At 46.9% G+C, this 19,626-nt stretch overlaps 1 protein-coding gene across 2 annotated transcripts in view; it reads left to right on the forward strand.

The window, feature by feature from the left end:
• The first annotated feature begins 10,292 nt into the window (after positions 1–10,292).
• Positions 10,293–19,626, forward strand: part of KIF20B (kinesin family member 20B) — an 89,221-nt gene continuing 79,887 nt past the window's right edge. Inside the window, exon 1 of one of the 2 annotated variants that reach the window (XM_045024982.1) lies at positions 10,293–10,423. The gene's annotated coding sequence lies outside the window, so the exon portion shown is untranslated. Of the gene's footprint in view, positions 10,424–10,516; positions 10,534–19,626 lie in introns of those variants that run through there. The other variant, XM_045024984.1, reaches the window with a different exon arrangement.

Raw genomic sequence — 19,626 nt, forward strand, 5'->3', positions numbered from 1 at the left:
TCCCTGCCCATCCTGGCTAATAGCCATTGCTAGACCTGTCCTCCATGAACTTACCTAGTTCTTTTTTGAACCCTGTTATATTTTTGGCCTTCACAACTTCCTCTGGCAAAGAGTTCCACAGTGACTGTGCACTGTGTGAAGAAATACTTCCTTTGTTTGTTTTTAAATCTACTGCCTATTAATTTCATTTGGTGACTGCTAGTTTTTGTGTTATGAGAAGGAGTAAATAACACTTCCTTATTTACTTTCTCCATACCAGTCATGATTTTATAGACCTCAATCATATCCCCTCTTAGTCATCTCTTTTCCAAGCTGAAAAGTCCCAGTATTATTAATCTCCCCTCATACGGAAGCCGTTCCATACCCCTAATAATTTTTGTTGCCCTTTTCTGAACCTTTTCCAATTCCAATATATCTTTTTTGAGATGGGGCAACCACATCCGCACGCAGTATTCAAGATGTGAGCGTACCATGGATTTATATAGAAGCAATATGATATTTTCTGTCTTATTATTTATCCCTTTGTTAATGATTCCCAACATTCTGTTCACTTTTTTGACTGCCACTGCACATTGAGTGGATGTTTTCAGAGAACTATCCACAATAACTTTGAGATCTCTTTCTTGAGTGTTAACAGCTAATTTAGACTCCGCCATTTTATATGTGTAGTTGGGATTATGTTTTCCAGTGTGCGTTACTTTTGTATTTATCAACATTGAATTTCATCTGCCATTTTGTTGCCCAGTCACCCAGTTTTAGGCAGTTTATGTTGATCTAATTATGTCAATATCTTATTACATGGGTGGTGGGTGAAACTTCCGCTGGGAGAGGCTAGCTCCTTGTCCCACCTCTTCCGCCACAGCCCCGCCCACACTCCACCCCTGGACCCACCTCTGCCCACCACTGACTCACTGCTCATCTCTTCACACACACACTCCCGTGAGGTCCTCCCATTGCTTACCTCCTCCCCGTCCCCCTTGCTGCTTGCCTATCTGCTGCTCGCCTCCTCACCACCTGCCAGATCCTCCTGCCCGCCACAAGACCCACTCCACCTGCAATGCAGCTGGCTCGCTGTTTGCCTCCTCACCCTGCTGCTGCCCCCCGGCGAGACTCTCCCCCCTTTTCACCTTAAAGCACTAGTAATATGGCCTAGGGTGCCAAAAAAGCTGGCGGCGCTCCTGGCCCTACTACAGCAACACCTCCAAGAGAGGCATAAAACTTACCTCTGCATAGTTAGGGTGACACAATGTCTGTGGAGACACTGAATGTCAATTTCATGGCAGGAACTGTGAAACTGACAAGAAAGCCCCACTCCCCTGGAAAGCTAAGTGACTGGATTCAGCTCCTGGCTGGGAGCCGGGGCGAGAAGCCTGAGGGGCCCCCGGCCTGCTCCCTGCAGGCGGGGAACAGGGGGCGAGAAAGCTTCCTCTGCCCCACTCCCGGCAGGGAACAAGGAGGCGAGAAGCCCTGGGTGTCTTCCCCCTACTCCTAGCAGGGAATGAGAGGGGAGGGGAAAGAAAGCCTGGGGTGGCTTCCCCCCACTCCCAGCTGGGAATAGGTACAAGAGAAGTCCCGGGGAGCTTCCCCTGCTCCCTGCTGGGAAGGGGGGGGAGGAGAGAAGCCTGCTGAGAGCCCAGGAGCCTGTGGGGCAGCCAGGCTCCTGGCAGGGAGCTGCCAGCAGAGTTGAGAGATGGGGCTGTCAGTTCCCCACACTGCCCCTTTTAGGTTGGTGGAAGCACTCCTGGTGAGGATGCACACTACTGACCCAAATAGGGTAGCGTAGACATGCAGCACCGCAGTAATTACATGGAGAAGGGAGATGCTGGTGTGGGTCTCTTTCAGTCGCTCCTCTTGGAGCTGCTCCATTGGGTATAAATAATTAAATATGCATTGAAGCAAGGAGCTTGGACTCTGGGTCTCCCACTGGGCTCTGGAGTCATTCTCACACACTCGCTAGACTAGTGCACATTTAAGTATTTATATGCCATGATCATCTGCGATCCCTTGATTTGAGGATGATCTCTACCGCAGATTGACGTATGGGTCCTGAGATAACGCAGGAGTCCGATCCTGGAACCATAGATCCGCCCGCAGTAGGTACAGACATTTCCTGGCAGGTCAGCTGCTTGCTGGGATAAAGTTCTTTCTTTTTCCTTCCTTCCTTCCTTCTCTCTCTCTCTTTTCAGCTTTGAGGGCAAGGTGCTTAACATCCCCTGGAAGAGAAGGGTGAAAGAGATGTTTCCCGCTGCAAGTGGAACTAATCCGGCCTTCCTCAGTTGGCTATGTGGGCTGTAGCTCAGGTTGGTCCATATGTTGAAAAAGATTGGGCTGAGCCATAGTACTAAAACTGGGTCCCGACTGAGAACCGTGTGAAGAGTAGCCAGGCTATGCCTCCTCCTAATGCAGTTCCTGCTCACTCAGATGGATAGGAATATCCACAACTTGTGTGGCTCCTGCCTGCCAGGAGTAACAAGTGCAACTCCTAATACAATGAACATAATTTTCCAGGGGAGGAAGTGTTTGGCGGTGCACCCTAGTCAGCAGCTCTTGTCTTACCTGATGAATAAAAATAGTTCCATAAGCTGTGGTGATTTTGAAAGAGTAGGAAATCAAATTTCAGCCAAATATTTGCTTTCGTGATTGGGGCAGCTGCTCATTTCATTTTAAGGGGCTGCCTCTAAAACAAACCATTTAAGAGAAACATCTTGGTAAAAAGCTACAAAGATTATTTGAGTATGGAATTTCGTCACCTTTCACTCAACAGAGTGGTTTAATTCCAATGGCTTAATCTTTCCTTTCTCATCATTTCTATTATGAAAACGCTAGGAGCATTTGGTACACTTTTAGTTTGCTTTTAGACATCTGTCCGTTGAGAGCACAGTATTTTCTATGACTGAACTTACTACTTCTATGCCTTTTATTTTTAACAGCGTTTGAGCTTTCTTTATGCCATAGTTGATCCTGATGCTGTTGTAAGTGAGAAAGGGTGTGTCAGTATTTCCCCTTCATTTCACAAGTATAATACCTTGCTCATACAAAAAACAATTTTATTTGAGACATAAACTTGCTACAACAGATCCCTGCAAGGCATAATTTTCTGCAAGAGGTAAACGTCATCGTTTTTGACAACAGTCTGGAAAATAGTCTGAGGCCTCTTCAGTGCTTAAAATGTCGGTTGATATAGCTGTCTATCAGGGGTGTGAAAAATCCACACCCCTGATCGACATAGTTATGCTGTCTGAATGGCCAGTGTAGGTACAACTAGGCTTCTGTTGACATAGCTACCATTATTCAGGGAGGTAGTGTTCTTACAGTGATGGAAACACCCTTCTGTTGGCAAAGACTGTGTCTGCACTGCAAGGTTATGCTGACATAGTACCCATAGTGTAAATATGCCCTGAGATGAACCTCAGAGTTTTCCTCCCCTCAGTGGTGTTTCAATAGCAGCTGATTCCTCCCACTCTATGATAGGCTTTCTCTGACCATCTCTTGACATGCAAAAATGATGTAATTTTGAATTATTTTTGCAGGACTGAAAAGCCTTCTCAACCCTCAGTGAGACACAGGCTCACACAGCCAGATGTAACTGGCAGCTTCAGAATATTAACCTGCATATTAATGAGCATTAAGAGGGTTTTTCAGTCCTCTGAAGCAAATCCATTTAAAAACCACACCTTCTCTACCCATCATAAGTGAGATCGTGTCTTGAAGTGGTCTGCATAAAACAAAATTTGCAGACCCACTGATCCCAAAATCTGAGAGATAACAGGTTACATTTCCTTACTGATGTGGTTTAACTTCTATTTTACTTTATTTAAGAGGGACATCTAAATTTTAAAGACATTTCTGTTCAAGATAGCAAACACAAACAACTCTAAAATCTAGGATCTAGATCGGGGTGGGCAAACTTTTTGGCCCAAGGGCCACATCGGGGAATAGAAATTGTATGGCAGGCCGTGAAGGCTCACAAAATTGGGGCTGGGGTGCAGGAGGGTGCTCCAGGCTGGGATTGAAGAGTTTCGAGGGCGGAAGGGGGATCAAGGCTAGGGCAGGGGTTTGGAGCATGGGGGAAGGCTCAGGGGTGCAGGCTTTGAGCGGCGCTTACCTCAGGTGGCTCCCGGAAGCAGTGGCATGTCCCTTCTCCGGCTCCTACACGGAGGCACAGCCAGGCAGCTCTGCACATTGCCCCATCTGCAGGCACCGCCCCTGCAGCTCCCATTGGAGGGCGTAGGAGCCGGAACGGGACTGAGCCACGTGGTCCAGCCCCCGACCCAGCGCCTCCACCAGAGCCCTGGAGCGGGGCTGAGCTGCTGGTGCAGCCCCCTCTCCAGTGCCCCGGCCAGAACGGAGCCGAGCCATGTGGTGTGGCACCCGACCCAGCACCTCGGCTGGAGCACTGGAGAGGGGCTGAGCCACCCACCCCACCCACCTGTCACTGGAACTCTCACACACACATGCAGTTTAAAACACCAAACCAACAGTTTGCAACAAAATACTTTTCAATAAACCGACATGCATTTAAAAGCCAATTGCAGAAAGTTACCTTCTACCACAGTATAAAGGATTGCAGGCACATGGTTGTTCTGTTTCCCCCCATGTGTGTTTGGGCCTTTGGGTTAAAGACCAACCAAAATTATAGTTAGTATCATCCCCAAATCCCTATGCAACCTGTGTAATACCTGAAGTGTGTTTTTTTTTAATTTAACAGTATTAAGCACAACTATAGTTAAAAATGGTTTTTACCTTGGCCTGGTGACAAAATGCAGCTGAAAGTTACTGGTTCCATGCTAAACAGATCACACCGCAATAAAGATAGGTACCATTATTTAGTAAGGACAGCATGGCCAACGAGTGACATTATATAATATATATTTTCAGAATTAAAAACAGGGAGCATACCTCCTCTTGCTGTACGGGGACATTTTAGCAAATCAGTAAAGTGCCTGAAACCATATGGCTTATTGTTAAAAGCAGCCCATTCAGCAGTCTCAGCTTGACCAAGTCAGGAGGGAGGGGGGTTTTGTGTGCCACAGAAAGGGCAGCTTGACCCCAAGTCCTTCCTGATAAGAATTGTGTTGAAGATGCTGATACATGCATTTTAGGAGAGCAGGATGTGCCCCAGGAATGTCTATTGGGGTCTCAAGGCTGCAAACTCTGGAAAAACCAATACCTGGTTAATCAATAATCAGAAGGAACCTCTTGCTTGACCATTGAAACTGCTTACTTAACAAGTTTTCTTTAAGGGACATGTCATTCTATTACTAATGTATAAATAAGGGGGGGAAAGTTTGAGATAGTTGGACTCTTTTTGGACTCTCCCTCTGGATACATCTTGCGGTCCCCACCAGCAGACAGAAGATTTGGCCACTGGAAACCTGCCGCTGTGTCACTCAAGAGCCACACTCAGCTTTGGTAATTATCAAGGGTTTTACTAACCTGTTGCAGACGTCTGTAAGTGCTTGAGACTAAGTAAAGTTTGGCTTTAAGTGAAAGCACTCTTGTGTTGTCCTGTTTGTGCCAAAGTCCTGGAGTCATATTTAAACTGTCCAATAGAGTTCTGCCAACTCCAGGGGTTATATTTAAACTGTCCAATAGCATCTGTGAATTCCTGAGGTTTTATTTCATTTCATATTAATCAGAACTCACCATCCTCACCCACCCACCTCCCTTACTGGGGATGCACACTCACCAAATTTAATAACCGATTAACAATACATTAACCCTGATGGCAAAAAGAATGAGTAATCTCAGTCACCCTGGCTATTCAGTGGGGGTGTGCTTAAAACCATTCAGTTCAGCAGGATGAGTCAACTCTATTATACTCAAACACATGTCTGAACCACCCCTGGTTTTTTGTTTTTTTTAAATTGTAAACACATTTTTAGGATTCTTCCCCTCCCACAAGATTCTACAACATACATTTCAGCTTTTTGCTGTAAATGGGTCTCTTTTACACAAAGACACAAGAGCTAGGTTCTCACGAACATTTTTTTTTAATTTAAAAGACATACAGCTCCTTGAAAACAAACCAACATGCTCCATTAAAACTTTTAGCTCACTTAAGGGCCACAGAGACCTTCTAACAGAAACACAGATAGTCACAAAGCCCTTTTCAATATATATATATTTTATTTACAGCTATTAAGTTTTATATTGCTTGTTTGTCCCCTCACCATTCTCTAAATTAATTCTTTTAGATTTCTTACAAATAGTCTTTTTCTTAAGCAGAGTTCTGTAACTTTTTGTGTGGACCAGATGGCCAATATAACGCTGTAAGCCAGCATCTTCCAGTTTGGTCATTTTCTTTAAAACACGGTCAGGGTCTCCACTGAATTGCACAGCATTTATCAAGGTCACCCCTTGCACTAAATGTTCTTGGGTTAGGCACAGACATTGCATAGCATAACCTATGGCAATAACAGTGTTTAATAAGCTTTCCAAACACAGCTCAGCACACAGGCCCTGGAGCTTGCAGTTTACATCAATTGAAGTCCAAGTCACACAGTCATGGTGCCGTTAGGCTGGTGCGTCTATGACACAGCCCTCACAATCTTCTAAAAGCTTTTCCCTAAGACAGTGATTAAGGACAGCATAAACAGCAACGCGTACAATAGTCTGCATGACTTTTTTACGCTCACGATGTGGCACTGGCTCAGTTAGTTCCATGTCAAGCCTCCTCCTAAACTCCTCATAGCTGTCACCCTCGGAGTCCTCTACAACAATTTGAATCAGCGTTGAGCAAAAAGAAGGCAGGCCTGGTTCAGCTTCACTGTCTGAGGCAACGCTGTGCAGGCATCCTTGAGCTGAGAGATTTTCAGAAAAGAAACAAGTGTAAGTTCCCACTGCTTGTTTTTAGATTTATACAACCTTGGTTCCTAACCCCATTACACCCCATCATCGACCATCACTTCTTAATCATTCATTTACCTGAGCGATGTCTTTCCCGTTCACCTTGTCTGCTGGTGACTCCCCTGAGCTGCGTTCACCTTCCTTCTCCAGGGGGTGGACAACGAGAGGCCACCATGCTCATCGGGGTGTCTCACGAGCAGTTGGGTTTCAGATTCGGGTTCCGGCGTATCCATCAACGGCTGGGCCAAAGGGCTCCCCTCAGCCACTCCCCCCTCCTTCTCCTTGGAACTGTCATTGATGTAGTGCTTTCTCCACGGACGGTCAAAGGCTCTTGGGGCTAAAACAAAGTCCGAAGATCTCACGGGGGTGGTGAAGGAGTCCATGTTTCCTCTCAGCCTTTCCACGATTTCTAAAACACGTGTTCTTAGTAAGAGATGGCCTCTTCTGACTGGCGCTGGGACTTATGGGGTGATGATGCTGTGCTCTGATTGGCAGAGGGCAGTGGGAGGAGTTCTTAGAGGGGTCACACGAACCTCTTCTGGGCGGTTCATCCTGTCCCAGAATCTGCCCTATTTTGGTCAAATCTGTTCTCGGGGCAGTCCTATGGGGGTGAAACCCATCCTGATTGGTAGAGGGCGGTGGGAGGAGTTCTTAGAGGGGTCATATGATACACCTTGCTTCCAGTCGTGTGTCTGGAAATAATACTCCCATGGGGCTGGACTTCTGGTGACAGGTGGGCAGTGCTTAAGGAGTCAAGGGGCAGGGTTAATTTTTAATTGATGGTAGAGCTTATACTACTTCTGAGGCAAGATTGGAATTCTGAGTTCTAATACCCAGGGCTTTGGAGCCAGCTCCAGGCAAAAACCTGTAGCTCCACTGCTCCGGGCTCCAGCTCCGGGCTCCGCTCCAAAGCCCTGCTAATACCAACTCAAGAACTGGACTCGCTCTGTGGATGTGGGCAAGTCACTTAACCTCTTCCTCTTTTCACCATCTGTATGTGATTAATCTCTGAGCAAAAGTATTGCCAAGAACAAAGGTATCGTCAGTGCTAGGGTAAAAAGGGCAAGCTTTGCAGAAGTAAGCTAAGACTTGTGGTCAAAACACGCTGCAACCAGATAACACATTCTAAGCGAGATAAGTTGTGCCGCCGGGCACAGCTTGTCTAACCCACAATTAAAACAACTGGCTACAAGAAAATAAGTAAGTATAAATTATACGGTCAAAGCGACACAAGAAGATAAGTTAAGCATACATTATACAGCCAAGGCGACAACGCTAACCACAATAAAGATTTGGCTGACCCTAACTGGTCGGTCTGTTTTAAAACACGGCTGACAGATCAGATAAAAAGTACGAAAGCACGGGATTGTGTGTGTGTTTCGGTCATAAGGGAAACCTGACCCACACCCCCTAAACCGAAGAGACGTGCACTTCACGACCGTCTGTACCTGGCCAGTGCACAAAACGGCCAACTGAAGGGTAACATATTTTTGGGCAAATGCAGGGTAAGGTTATGGAGTAAAAAAGTCTGGTTGCTCAGGCAGAATTGATCTTAAGTTGTAGCGATACTATATGTTAAGACAGTAGTGAATAGCTAATGAATAATACTTTTACATGTACTTGTGCTTGTCTTCAGTAAAACTTGCCATTTATATTAATCCATATTCAGTGCTGGTCTTTAATCTTGCTTTTCTTATTTTGTTTGTGTTGCATTTATAGTCGAAAGTCATAAAAAACCTTTTTTGAGGAATAATCAGTAGTTTTAATTTTTCTTACATGGGCACTGCTCAACCTCATTACATGTGTTGGGTGGTGGGAAGTAGTGATCACCCAGGGCCCAATTAGGGTCCTAACGCATGCCTCCCTCTTCATCTCTGCAATGTAAACCGTGATTATAATATCTCTCTCACAAGAATGTGGTTATTATTTTATTTATGCCCTGATTTTGCAAACATTTTTACATTTGCTTAACTGCAAACATGTGAGTAGTGCCACTGAAGAACTGACAAATTAATAATTATATATTTCAGGATTGAGGCTTTGATATTTATATGCTTTTCTAAACGTAACTATAACTAATATTTGAGCACCTCAGACACATTCATAAGTTTTTCCTCACAATAGTCTATGGGGTTACTATGGCTAGTATCCCAATTTCACAGCTGAGGAACTGAGGAAGAGAAATAAATAATTTATATTTTTTTCTGCTCATTGAAACATGTAAGAAAGGAGGAGGATCACATTATAAAGATCTGCAAAATCTAGGGTGACTAACAGCTCATTTTAGCACATGCGAACGGGTTGGGGAGAGGAATGCCAGGTCCCTTCTCAATCAAGAAAATCCAAGACCAAGTAGCGAAGTAGAGGCCACTGGTGTATTCAGACTGCCCAGAGGGTACAAGGAGCCTAGAAAACATGTGCTCATGTATGCCAGAAGTTCTCAAATTGTGGGTCAGGATCCCAAAGTGGGTAGCGACCCCACTGTAATGGGGTCACCAGGGTTGGCATTAGATTGGCTGAGGCCCAGGGACAAAGCCAAAGTTCCAATCCCACTGCCTGGGGCCAAAGCCCAAGGGCTCCAGCCATGGGTGATGGAGATCAGGTTTTGGCTTTGGTCCCCCTGCCTGGGGCGGAGGTGCTCGGGTGGGCTCAGGTTTCAGTCCCCCGCCTCCTGGAGTCATTTTTGTTGTCAGAAGGGGGTCAGGGTGCAGTGAAGTTTGAGAACCTCAATATTGACATCTGTACAATCTACGGAGTAGCCTCTCATGTGGGCAGGGCTTATTTTGTGGGTAAGCATTTGGAAGCATACCACCACCATCCTAATCTGACCCTGTGTTCACAGTTTCATTTGAACTGCTTATTGACACTGCACAGGGTTATTTTAAGTCCAGATAAAGAACTGGCAGAAACAACCTGATCAGCAAACTAGCTGGTTCATCCTGAGACGCCAGTGTAGCTTTGGGCTTGCCTTGTGGCGGCTGTTTTGTAACAAGGTGCCGCTTCCCACGTGTGGCTCGGGCCCTCTCACACAGCTGAATGAAACCATGCATGTAATAACTGGTACCCTAAGTCCAACCAACCCGACTTCCGGCCCTACCCAGCACTCCCCTTTTCCTACAGCAGGCAACCAGTCACCGCGCAGAAGCTGCTCCACAGGGTGGAAGCGAGGCAGCCCCACGTTGGGAAATATGGTCCCCTTAGCGCCACCATAGCAACTCGCAGCCCCGCCACAGGGCTCTCCCTCCCCCGCCCCAAGCCCGTCTCCGCGGCTCCCTCGCACAGCGCCCTCCGACAGGGGACCCGTCCCGTCCCTTCCCCCTGCCCCACGCGAGGCAGCGCCCCCGCCTCTGCGGCGGCGAACCAGGCCAGAGTCCCGCCCCGCCGCGAGCCCCCGGCCGCACGCGCCTCCCCCGCACCAGTCCCAGCCTGCCCCGCGCGGAGACGTTGGCTTCCAGCCCGCCCCTCGCCTCCCATGGTGCTGTGCGGCACAGCGCGCCGCCATTGGCTGGATTTGAAAAGGGACCGCGGCGAGTCCGGCGGTGCTGCCGGCGGAGAGGTCTCGCGTCCTCCGCAGGTGAGCGGGGCAGAGGGGCGGCCGGTCTCCGCGCCAGAGCCGCCCCCCGAGAGGTCGCTTCGGCTTCGCTTCCTCTCCCTGCCTGGGCGCTGCCTCGGCTCTCCCCGTTGGTGCGTTGGGGACCGTGAGGTGCGGGCTGGGAGTCGTGCCCCGGCATAGGCAGCCTGGGGCCGCCTGCCCTGGCTCCCAGCGCCCCTGTGGCTCCGGCTGCCGGGCTCGGGGGCGCAGCTGGTGCGGCCCCTCTGAGGCGCTATAACAGCGTCGGGGGTGACTGCTCGGGCCGAGGCTGGGGCGCTGCTCCTGCAGGCGTCTCCCGAGGCAGGACTACAGTGAGTTGCGGCGGCAATAGCCCCGCTGAGCTGCACGAGGCTTGTCTAGGGCCGAGTTCTTGTTACTGGTTGAGTGAGTGACATGTTAACCAGAGTGATTTTTAAACCTTCCGGTAAAGGCGGGGGGCGGACTGACTGACTGACTGACTTCTCTTCGTGTGTGCCTGGGCTGGTTATTGCCGTGGGAACCTAGGAAAACCCACCTGTCCATAGCAAGTGGGAATCTACAGACTAAGTGCCATACCTTCTGCAGGCTTCAAGCTTGTATTTGCAAAAAGTAACCATCATAACTAGTAAGGACAACTTCTAATCTAGTGTGAAGAGGGAGAGAAAGCATAGGCCTGGTTTCAGGTATTAGTGAGGCTGCTCTATTGGAAACCCTTCTGTCAATGAAAAAATAGCAGAGTACCAGAGGTTCTTACTAGGGTGAAATAGGGGGAAAGGTCGCTGGTGCAAATTCTAAGTTTCCTTGTCTATGCAAGGGACTTGCACTTCATGTGTTGTTGTCATTGACTTCACATCTTTAACTGATTTGCCTTAAGTCTCCTGAGTGTCCCCTATAGCATTGGTTCTCAACCAGGCGTCTGTGGCTCTCTGGAGGGCTATGAGGAGGTTTCAGAGGGGTCTGTGAAGCAGAGCCGGCATTAAACTCACTGGGGCCCAGGGGAGAAAGCCAAAGCCTGAGGCCAGCTGTGGTGGGACTGAAGCCCAGCCAACAGTTTTGTGGTGCTCCCTGTGGCATGGGGCCACAGGCAATTGCCCAGCTTGCTACCCTCTAATGCTGGCCCTGGATTTTTATATGCAGAAAAACAGCTGTGTGTTTAGTGGGGGGGTTGCTGTGGAGTTTTTTCAGCATGGGGAGGGCTCTGAAAGAAAAAGGTTGAGAACCCCTACCCTATGGTCATGCCCACAGAGAGTTCCTATCTTGACCTATTAATTGAACTTAAGGCACACTTGTTTGTGTCCTAATTAACAAATGTCTCAGAATATGCTCTCACATCCCCTACATCTAAAGCTCTTTTAAAATTTAACATCAAATCAGATAACTGGTCCATAGGTATTACTGATGAATAACTACCAATTAAATAGAGTACTTGAATAAAACAGTTGTGCACTCTTTATCCTTATAATTGCAGTGGACATGGCTTTGAGACTATCACAGCACAGGTATATTTCACTCCAATAGTAGGTTTAGTTTTCAGGTTAGTAGGTGTTGTGTACTGTTATTGAAGCCCTGATAATACTTTGGGCCAAATTCTGCCCAGACTTTCATCCATCCAACCCCATCCCCACATAGGTGGGACTGAGTAGGGTAGAAATTGGGGCAGAAGTTGACTGTTACTCTTGCATAGCTCACCTCTGTAGCTCTTGAAACACTTTATAAAGCTGGCCAAATATCATCTGTATTTTACAGGCTGGTAGATGCGGAAGACTGAGGCTTGGTCTACACTACAGAGTTAGGGCCACGTAAGGCATCTTACATCGACCTGATTATGTCAATGTCTATGCTATAGCCTTGCTCTCGCTAATGTAAGTGCCCTACTACACCAAAATAAAACATTAGAGGCGTAGCACTTATGTTGGTGTAGTTAGGGCAATGCAGTGTCCATGTAGACTGGTGGCATTCAACCATTGAGCCGCATGGGGCCCAGTTAGCACACAGCTGCAGCCCAGCTGTGTGGTGAAGGCTGCTCAGCTCACCCGGTGGGGTCTGGAGGTCTGCTTCTGGCCTCACTTTGTAGAGGGGGTCCCTGGGGGGTGTGTGTGTGCTGGGTTTAGAGGGTCTGAGAATGGTTGCGGATGGGGGGTAATCTGTGGTTCTCTACCTGCAGACCAGGTAATGGCCCACAATGCTAAATAGGTTGAGAACCACTGATGTAGACACTGCATTACTGATGTTGGCTGTCATTCTTGTCAGTTTCATAGGTCTGCTTTCTTTGCCAGGCTAGGCTCACAGCTGGAGCTGTGAAATTGACAAGAAAGACTGGTAGGCTCCCTACTATGAAATTGAGGCCAGCATCTGGCTCAGAGCTCCAGCCCCCTTCCTCCCCCCACACACACCCTCCAGCTCTCAGCTGGGCATAGAGCCCACAGCTGGAACCCCTGCCCCCCACCCTGGGGTGACAGCCCCAGATCTGACCCCACAGCAGGGAGCCTATCAGCCTTTCTTGTCAATTTCGCAGATTCAGCTGTGAGCCCCCTTTTTGAGCCCAGGTAATCATGAAATTGACAAGAAAGGCTGATAGACTTCATGCTGTGAATCCTGCACCAGGCTCACAGCTCAGGTTGTCTACCCTGGGCAGAGGAGGTCTCACATCTGGGCTCTCAGTTTCATGCTGGGAGCCCAGCTGCCGCTTGGGCTCTCAGCCCCTCACTCTGCCCTTCTTAAATCAGTGCAAGCACTCCTGGTAAGGATGTGCACCACTGACAGAAGGAGGGTCCTGTGAACATGAAATACCACAGTAAATACTGGAACAGTGTAGAGAAGGGCTGCTAGGATGATCTAAGGAATGGAGAACCTGCATTGCAAAAGGGAACTTAAGGAGCTTGACTTGTTTAGCCTGGCCAAATGAAGGCTGAGGAGAGAGGTGATTGCTCTCTATAAATATATCAGTGGGATAAACCCCATTGAGGGAGAGGAATTGTTTAAGTGAAGCACCAGTGCTGGCATGAGAACAAATAGATACAAACTGGCCATCAGCAAGTTTAGGTTTGAAATTAGATGACAGTTTCTAACCATCAGAAGAGTGAAGTTCTGGAACAGCCTTCCAAGGGGAGCAGTGTGGGCAAAAAACCTAGCTGGTTTCAAGACTGAGTTTGATAAGTTTATGAAGGGGGTGGTGTGATGAGAGGCCATGTACCATCGTGGGAAATATCTGTGACTGTTAATAGCAAATATCCCCAGTGGATGGAGATGAGACACTAGATGGGGAGGGCTCTAAGTTACTACAGAGAATTCTTTCCCAGGAGTATGGTTGGTGGGTCTCAATCCTGATCATGTGGGTAACTTTTCATATTTGGGGTCAAGAGGGAATTTTCCCCTGGGTCAGATTGCTGATTTGAGCTAGAGAAAATGGTGGATTCTCTGTAAGTTGAAGTCTTTAACTCAAGATCTGAGGACTTTAGTATCTCAGTCAGAGATTATGGGCCTATTGTAGAAGTGGGTGGGTGAGGTTCTGTGGCCTGCAATGTGCACGGGAGGTCAGACTAAATGATCATGATGGCTCCTTCTGGCCTTCAAGTCTGAGTCTTCTAAGTCAGTGGTCCTCAATGTGGTGCCTGCATGCGCCATGGCGCCCGCTGGGGCATTTATGTGCGCCCACCTAGTGCCCAGCAGGGAAGAGAAGCCGCAGCCCCACACCTGACCGGGACAAAGAACTCAGGCTGCGAGCACGGTGTTCTCTGTTCCCAGCAGGCGCAGGGCCCACCTACTGCCCAGCAGGTGAGGCAAGCCGTGGCCCCACACCTGATGGGGACAGAACTCCAGGGCTGCAGGCTGCGGGCGCCGGTGTTCTCTGCCCTCACAGCTTCTCTCCTCTCTGGATTCATATTACATTATATTAAATATGATGTTTTGCATATTATTTAATGTACAAATACAAAATAAGCTTTGAAAAATTGTTGGCGCCCACCACACTCTTCTGAAAACATGAATGTGCTACTGGCCACAAAAAGGTTGGGGACCACAGTTCTAGGTGAACAGACTGATGAATTACAGGCTACGTCAATGCTACGAGCAATACAGTTGCAGTGCTGCAGCTATGCCACTGTAGTGCCATAATGTAGATACTTCCTACATGGATGGAAGGGTTTTTTCCTCTCAATGTAGATAATCCATCTCTCTGAAGTCCACACCCTACACACTATTGTACAAAGATTATTACAGAATATGCCCTGTGAGGTGAGGTATCATTTAAAAACGAATTCACTGATCATTAATATTTTTGTGATATATGTACACTGTAGGTATTGAGTTATGGATATGCTAGAATTATGACTAAAGTGTGTTTAAATCAGGCATGTCAGACAGAGTTGTTAAACAGGTCTATCCTCAATAAAGTGGGTGTTTACCTCAATTTACATATAAGCTGTAAACAGGACCATCAAGACAGCAGGGGGAGGTGATGGCAGGAAACAGAACAATTTGCATTTCAGCAAACACCAGATGAGGAAAAAAGAGCACATAGAGCTTCCTTCACCCCCAGACTCCATGTTACCTTTCTCTCAGGTTCAGTAAACTTTACTTTGAGGGGTAACCCCCAGAAGAATACAGTTTAAAGGTTTACTGATCTACAAAGACAGGGCTGAACCTTAAGTGATTTGAATCAGTATGCAATATTAGTGTATTTTGAAAGTGCATAAAGTGATGTCTTTTCTGAAAGCTAATGACATACTAGTGATTAATAGAATTGTGAAATAGTGTTAATAAATACATCTGGGAAAAAATGGGTACTTTAAATATCATTAAGTTTAAAGTCAAGCACCAGTACTGTTGGAATTAAAGTGAATGTTAATTCCATTTAATGTGGCAAGCTGGTGGGTTTTGGTGTCTCACAGGACCAAACAAACCTTAGTATTTCTTTGAGCTGTCCAAGAGAGGGCTGGACATTACAGAGCACACAGTTCTGAGTAAAAAATCAGGACTTGAACTGTTGACTAGGCCAAAGTTGTGTCCACTTGATTCCACAATTGACTGTAGAGTTTAGTATACACCGTGGTTAAAACTGCTCTGATTTGAACTTGGTGGTTGACTTCTGAAGTGGCAGAAACATCTCAAAAGGACACTTGTCTGGATTTTGGGCAGTGTTATTCTGGGGTTCTGGAAGTATTAAAGGGCATTTATAGAAACTGCTAAATATTCCACAATATTAGAACAGCTTTCACACCACTGCATTCTCTAATCATTTAATTTGGGATACGAAATTCCCAACATAGCTCGTTCCATTGCCCTTTCAGCTACTGACAGCCACTGTTCTTCTATCTTAGTCAGTTCCCATGTTTCACTAACATACAGCGCGGCTGGCAGCACTGTTGAATTAAAGATATTTGTATGTGTGGTCTTGTCGATTTTTTTTTTCCTTTGAGGATGTCCTTGATGGAATTAAACGCACACCATCCTGCCCAAATCCTTCACGAGAGTTCTCTATTCATGGCTTGGCGCATATTAACTTCTTGGCCCAAATATATTTACTGTTCCATTTCTTCACTTTCTTCTCCTGTTACTGTTGTTCTGGCTTTTCGTAAGACGTCTGATCACATGATCCGTTGCAAAACGAAATACATTTTCAGACCGACCTGACTGCTTTTCTTGAGTCTTCGTAGCATGAAAGATATTGTCATGGAAAGCAGGCCATATAACACGGTTTACGGACAATAGGTGGACCGCAATCATTACTGCGTGGTACCTGAGAGAACAGAAAAGACCACCTGGTTGGCCTCCAAGATGGGAAGATGACGTTCTTCTCCACGTTTGTCCGAAACGTTTAACAAAGGCAAGAATGCAAGAAGAATGGCAGACATGTTGTGATTGGCACAGTCTTAATGACAGCTGAAGACTGATCGATCCAGGTCATTAGAGCAGCTATACTTTGTCAGACAAATACTTCATTTAACCCCGTATCCTGTCTTCTGACATTGACCAATATGAGGTTCTTCGGAGCGAATTAACAGAACAGGGCAATTATCAAATGATACATTTCCCAGCTTCTGGCAGTTAGCGGCTTAAAACACCCAGAGTTTGCATCTCTGATCATCTTGGCTAATAGCCATCAATGGACCTATTCTCCATGATTTTACCTAATTCTTCTTTTGAACCCAGTTACACTTTTTGCCTTCACAGCATCCCCTGGAAACGAGCTCTACAGGCTGACTGTATGTGTGAAGTACTCTTTTTTTTTTTTTTAAACCTGCTGCCTGTTAATTTCATTGGGTGACCCATGGTTCTTGTGTTATGTGAAGAATAAGGAAGTGTTATCTACCCCATTTTGTCCACACCATTCTGATTTCATAGACCTCTATATACTTCTGATGCCATTCTGTGCCAAAAAAAAAAAATCTATGCACAATATTTTAAAATTCTGCAAACTGTATTTGTTAAATAAATGAGGCTCCAGCATGGCATTAGGAAGCACGGGCCACTGGCTGCATAAAAGTGGGAGATCACTGTGCAGCTCCCCCTGGGACGTGGACTCGGCAGTGAGACCAAGCCTGCCGCTCTCTGCCAGGTGCAGGCAGGCAGGCTTAACAAGGATCCAAGTGTGGAGGGGTATAGTGTGGGGGGGTCCAGGTGTAGGTTGAGAAGGTTCTGTGTGGGGCAGTCTGGATGCAGGCGGCTCAGTGGGGGATCAGTGTGGGTGGTGATCCAGATGCACAGGGGCTTGTTGGGGGCGGGGGTGTCTGGGTGCAACAGTAATTGGATTCTGCAGAGATGTCCAGATGAAGGTGGTTGAGGCTCAGCAGGGGTATAAGTGTGTGGGGGCTCAGTGGGGGTCCAGATGCATCAGGGTGGGGATCTGGGTGTGAGTGGCTTGTCAGGGTGGCTGAGGTGCAGGGGAAGTGCGGCTCATTGGGGGAGGGGGGTTTCTGAGTGCAGGTTGGGGGTTAGGCTCAGTGGGTGGGGTCTGGGTATTAGGGGGTCTGGATGCACAGGGGTTTGGCAGATGGAGGAGCAGCTCCCTGTACAGGGATCCCTCCCCCTTTAGCTGCAATGGGCGCAGGAAGTGGGGGAATGGGAGGGGGAGTTTGCAGAGCTTCCTTCAGCTGAGGAACAAATCTGGGAGTGGGTCTGACCTGGCCCCATATGCTGTCCAAGGGAAGAGGAAGTCCCATCCTCACCAGCCCAGCCGGGACTAGCAGTTGAGCCTGGTGCAGGGTAAGAGCCACCAGTCAGGTCTTCCCCAGTCCTGCCTCCTCCCCCACAGTGATTTACTTCTCTGCTGGCTGCCCTGAGCCCACAAAACATAGTGCTGGGGAGAGTCAGAAATTCTTTTTTTGTTTGTTTGTGAGGAAGCAAAAAATCTGTGGGGGACATAAATTCTGCGCATGCAGAGTGGCAAAAAAATCCCCCAGGAATACCTCTATATCTTCCCTTGGAAATGTGCTGACCAAGCTTAATAGTCCCAGTCTTTTTAATCTTTCCCCATCTGGAAGCTGTTCCATACCCCTAATCATTTTTATTGACCATCTCTGTACCTTTTCCAATTGGGAATGGGAGACAGGGAATGGATCACTTGATGATTACCTGTTCATTCCCTCTGGGGCACTTGGCATTGGCCACTGTCGGAAGACAGGATACTGGGCTAGATGGACCTTTGGTCTGATGCAGTATGGCCGTTCTTATGTTCTAATTACCCCCATCTCAAAAAAGAGATTAGAATCTGAGCTGCACACCATATTCAAGGTGTTGGTGTACCATATAGTGGCATTATATTTACTGTTTTTATAGCTATCCCTTTCCTAATGGTTCCTAACATTAACTATTTTTTAACTGCTGCTGCACATCGAGCAGATGTTTTCCGAGAACTTGCCATGGTGACTCCAGGATCTTTATTGAGTGATAACAGGTCATTTAGACCCCATCATTTTGTATATATAACTGGGGTTATGTTTTTCCAGTGTATGTTACTTTGCATTTATCCATATTGAATTTAATCTGCCATTTTGTTGCCCAGTCACCCAGTTTTGAGATTCTTTGGTAACTCTTCACTGTCAGCTTTGGACTTAACTATCTTGAGTAATTTTGTATCATCTGCAAATTTTGCCACCTCACTGTTTGCTCCTTTCTCCAGATCATTTATGAATATGTTGAACTTGCACTGGTTCTACTATAGATCCATGTGGGCCACTGCTATTTATCTGTCTCCATCCTGAGAACTGACCATTTATTCCTTCCCTTTGTTTACTATTTTTTTTAACCAGTTACTGATCCAGGAGAGGATCTTCCTTCTTATCCCATGAGTGCTTACCTTGCTCAAGTGACTTTTTTGCAGGACCTTGTCAAAGGCTTTGTGAAATTCCAAGTACAATAGCCACTGGATCACCTTTGTCCACATCTTTGTTTGCCCCCTCTTTGAAGAATTCTGATAGATTAGTGAGGCATGATTTTCCTTTACGAAAGCTATGTTGACTCTTCCCCCACAAAACATATTCATTTATGTATCTGGTAATTCTGTTCTTTACTCTAGTTTCAGCCAATTTGCCCGGTACTGAAGTTAGGCTTACTGGCTTGTAATTGCAAGGATCACCTCTGGAAAGTGTTTTTGGTGGTGGTTTTTTTTATTATTTAAATTGGTGTTACATTAGCTGTTCTCCAGTCATCTGGTACAGAAGCTGATTTAAGTGATGGGTTACATACCATAGCTAGCAGTTCTGAAGGAATTCAAATATAGGATTGCAGAACTGTTGGATGAGTCCCATCTGGTCCTGTGCCTTATTACTGTTTAATTTATCAATTTGTTTCAAAATCACCTCTATTGATGCCTCAGGCTGGGGCTGGGACAGTTCCTCAGGCTATGGCTACACTTGCACTTCGGCAGCGCTTTGAAGCGCTAAGTGTAGTCAAAGCGCCAGCGCTGGGAGAGAGCTCTCCCAGCGCTGTCCATACTCCACCTCCCTGTGGGGAATAACGTACAGCACTGGGAGCCGCGCTCCCAGCGCTGGGGCTTTGACCCCACTGGTGCTTTGCAGCGCCGCAATTTGCAGAGCTGGAGAGGGTGTGTTTTCACACCCTGCTGCAGCACTGCAAATTTGCAAGTGTAGCCAAGGCCTCAGGCTTATCTAAAAAGAATGTCTCAGGTGTGGGAATCTCCCTCACATCCCCAGCAGTGAAGAGTGCTGCAGAGAATTAATTTAGCTTCTTCACAATAGTCTTATCTT

Source organism: Mauremys mutica, chromosome 7, assembly GCF_020497125.1.
Source record: "Mauremys mutica isolate MM-2020 ecotype Southern chromosome 7, ASM2049712v1, whole genome shotgun sequence".
Lineage (NCBI taxonomy): Eukaryota > Metazoa > Chordata > Testudines > Geoemydidae > Mauremys > Mauremys mutica.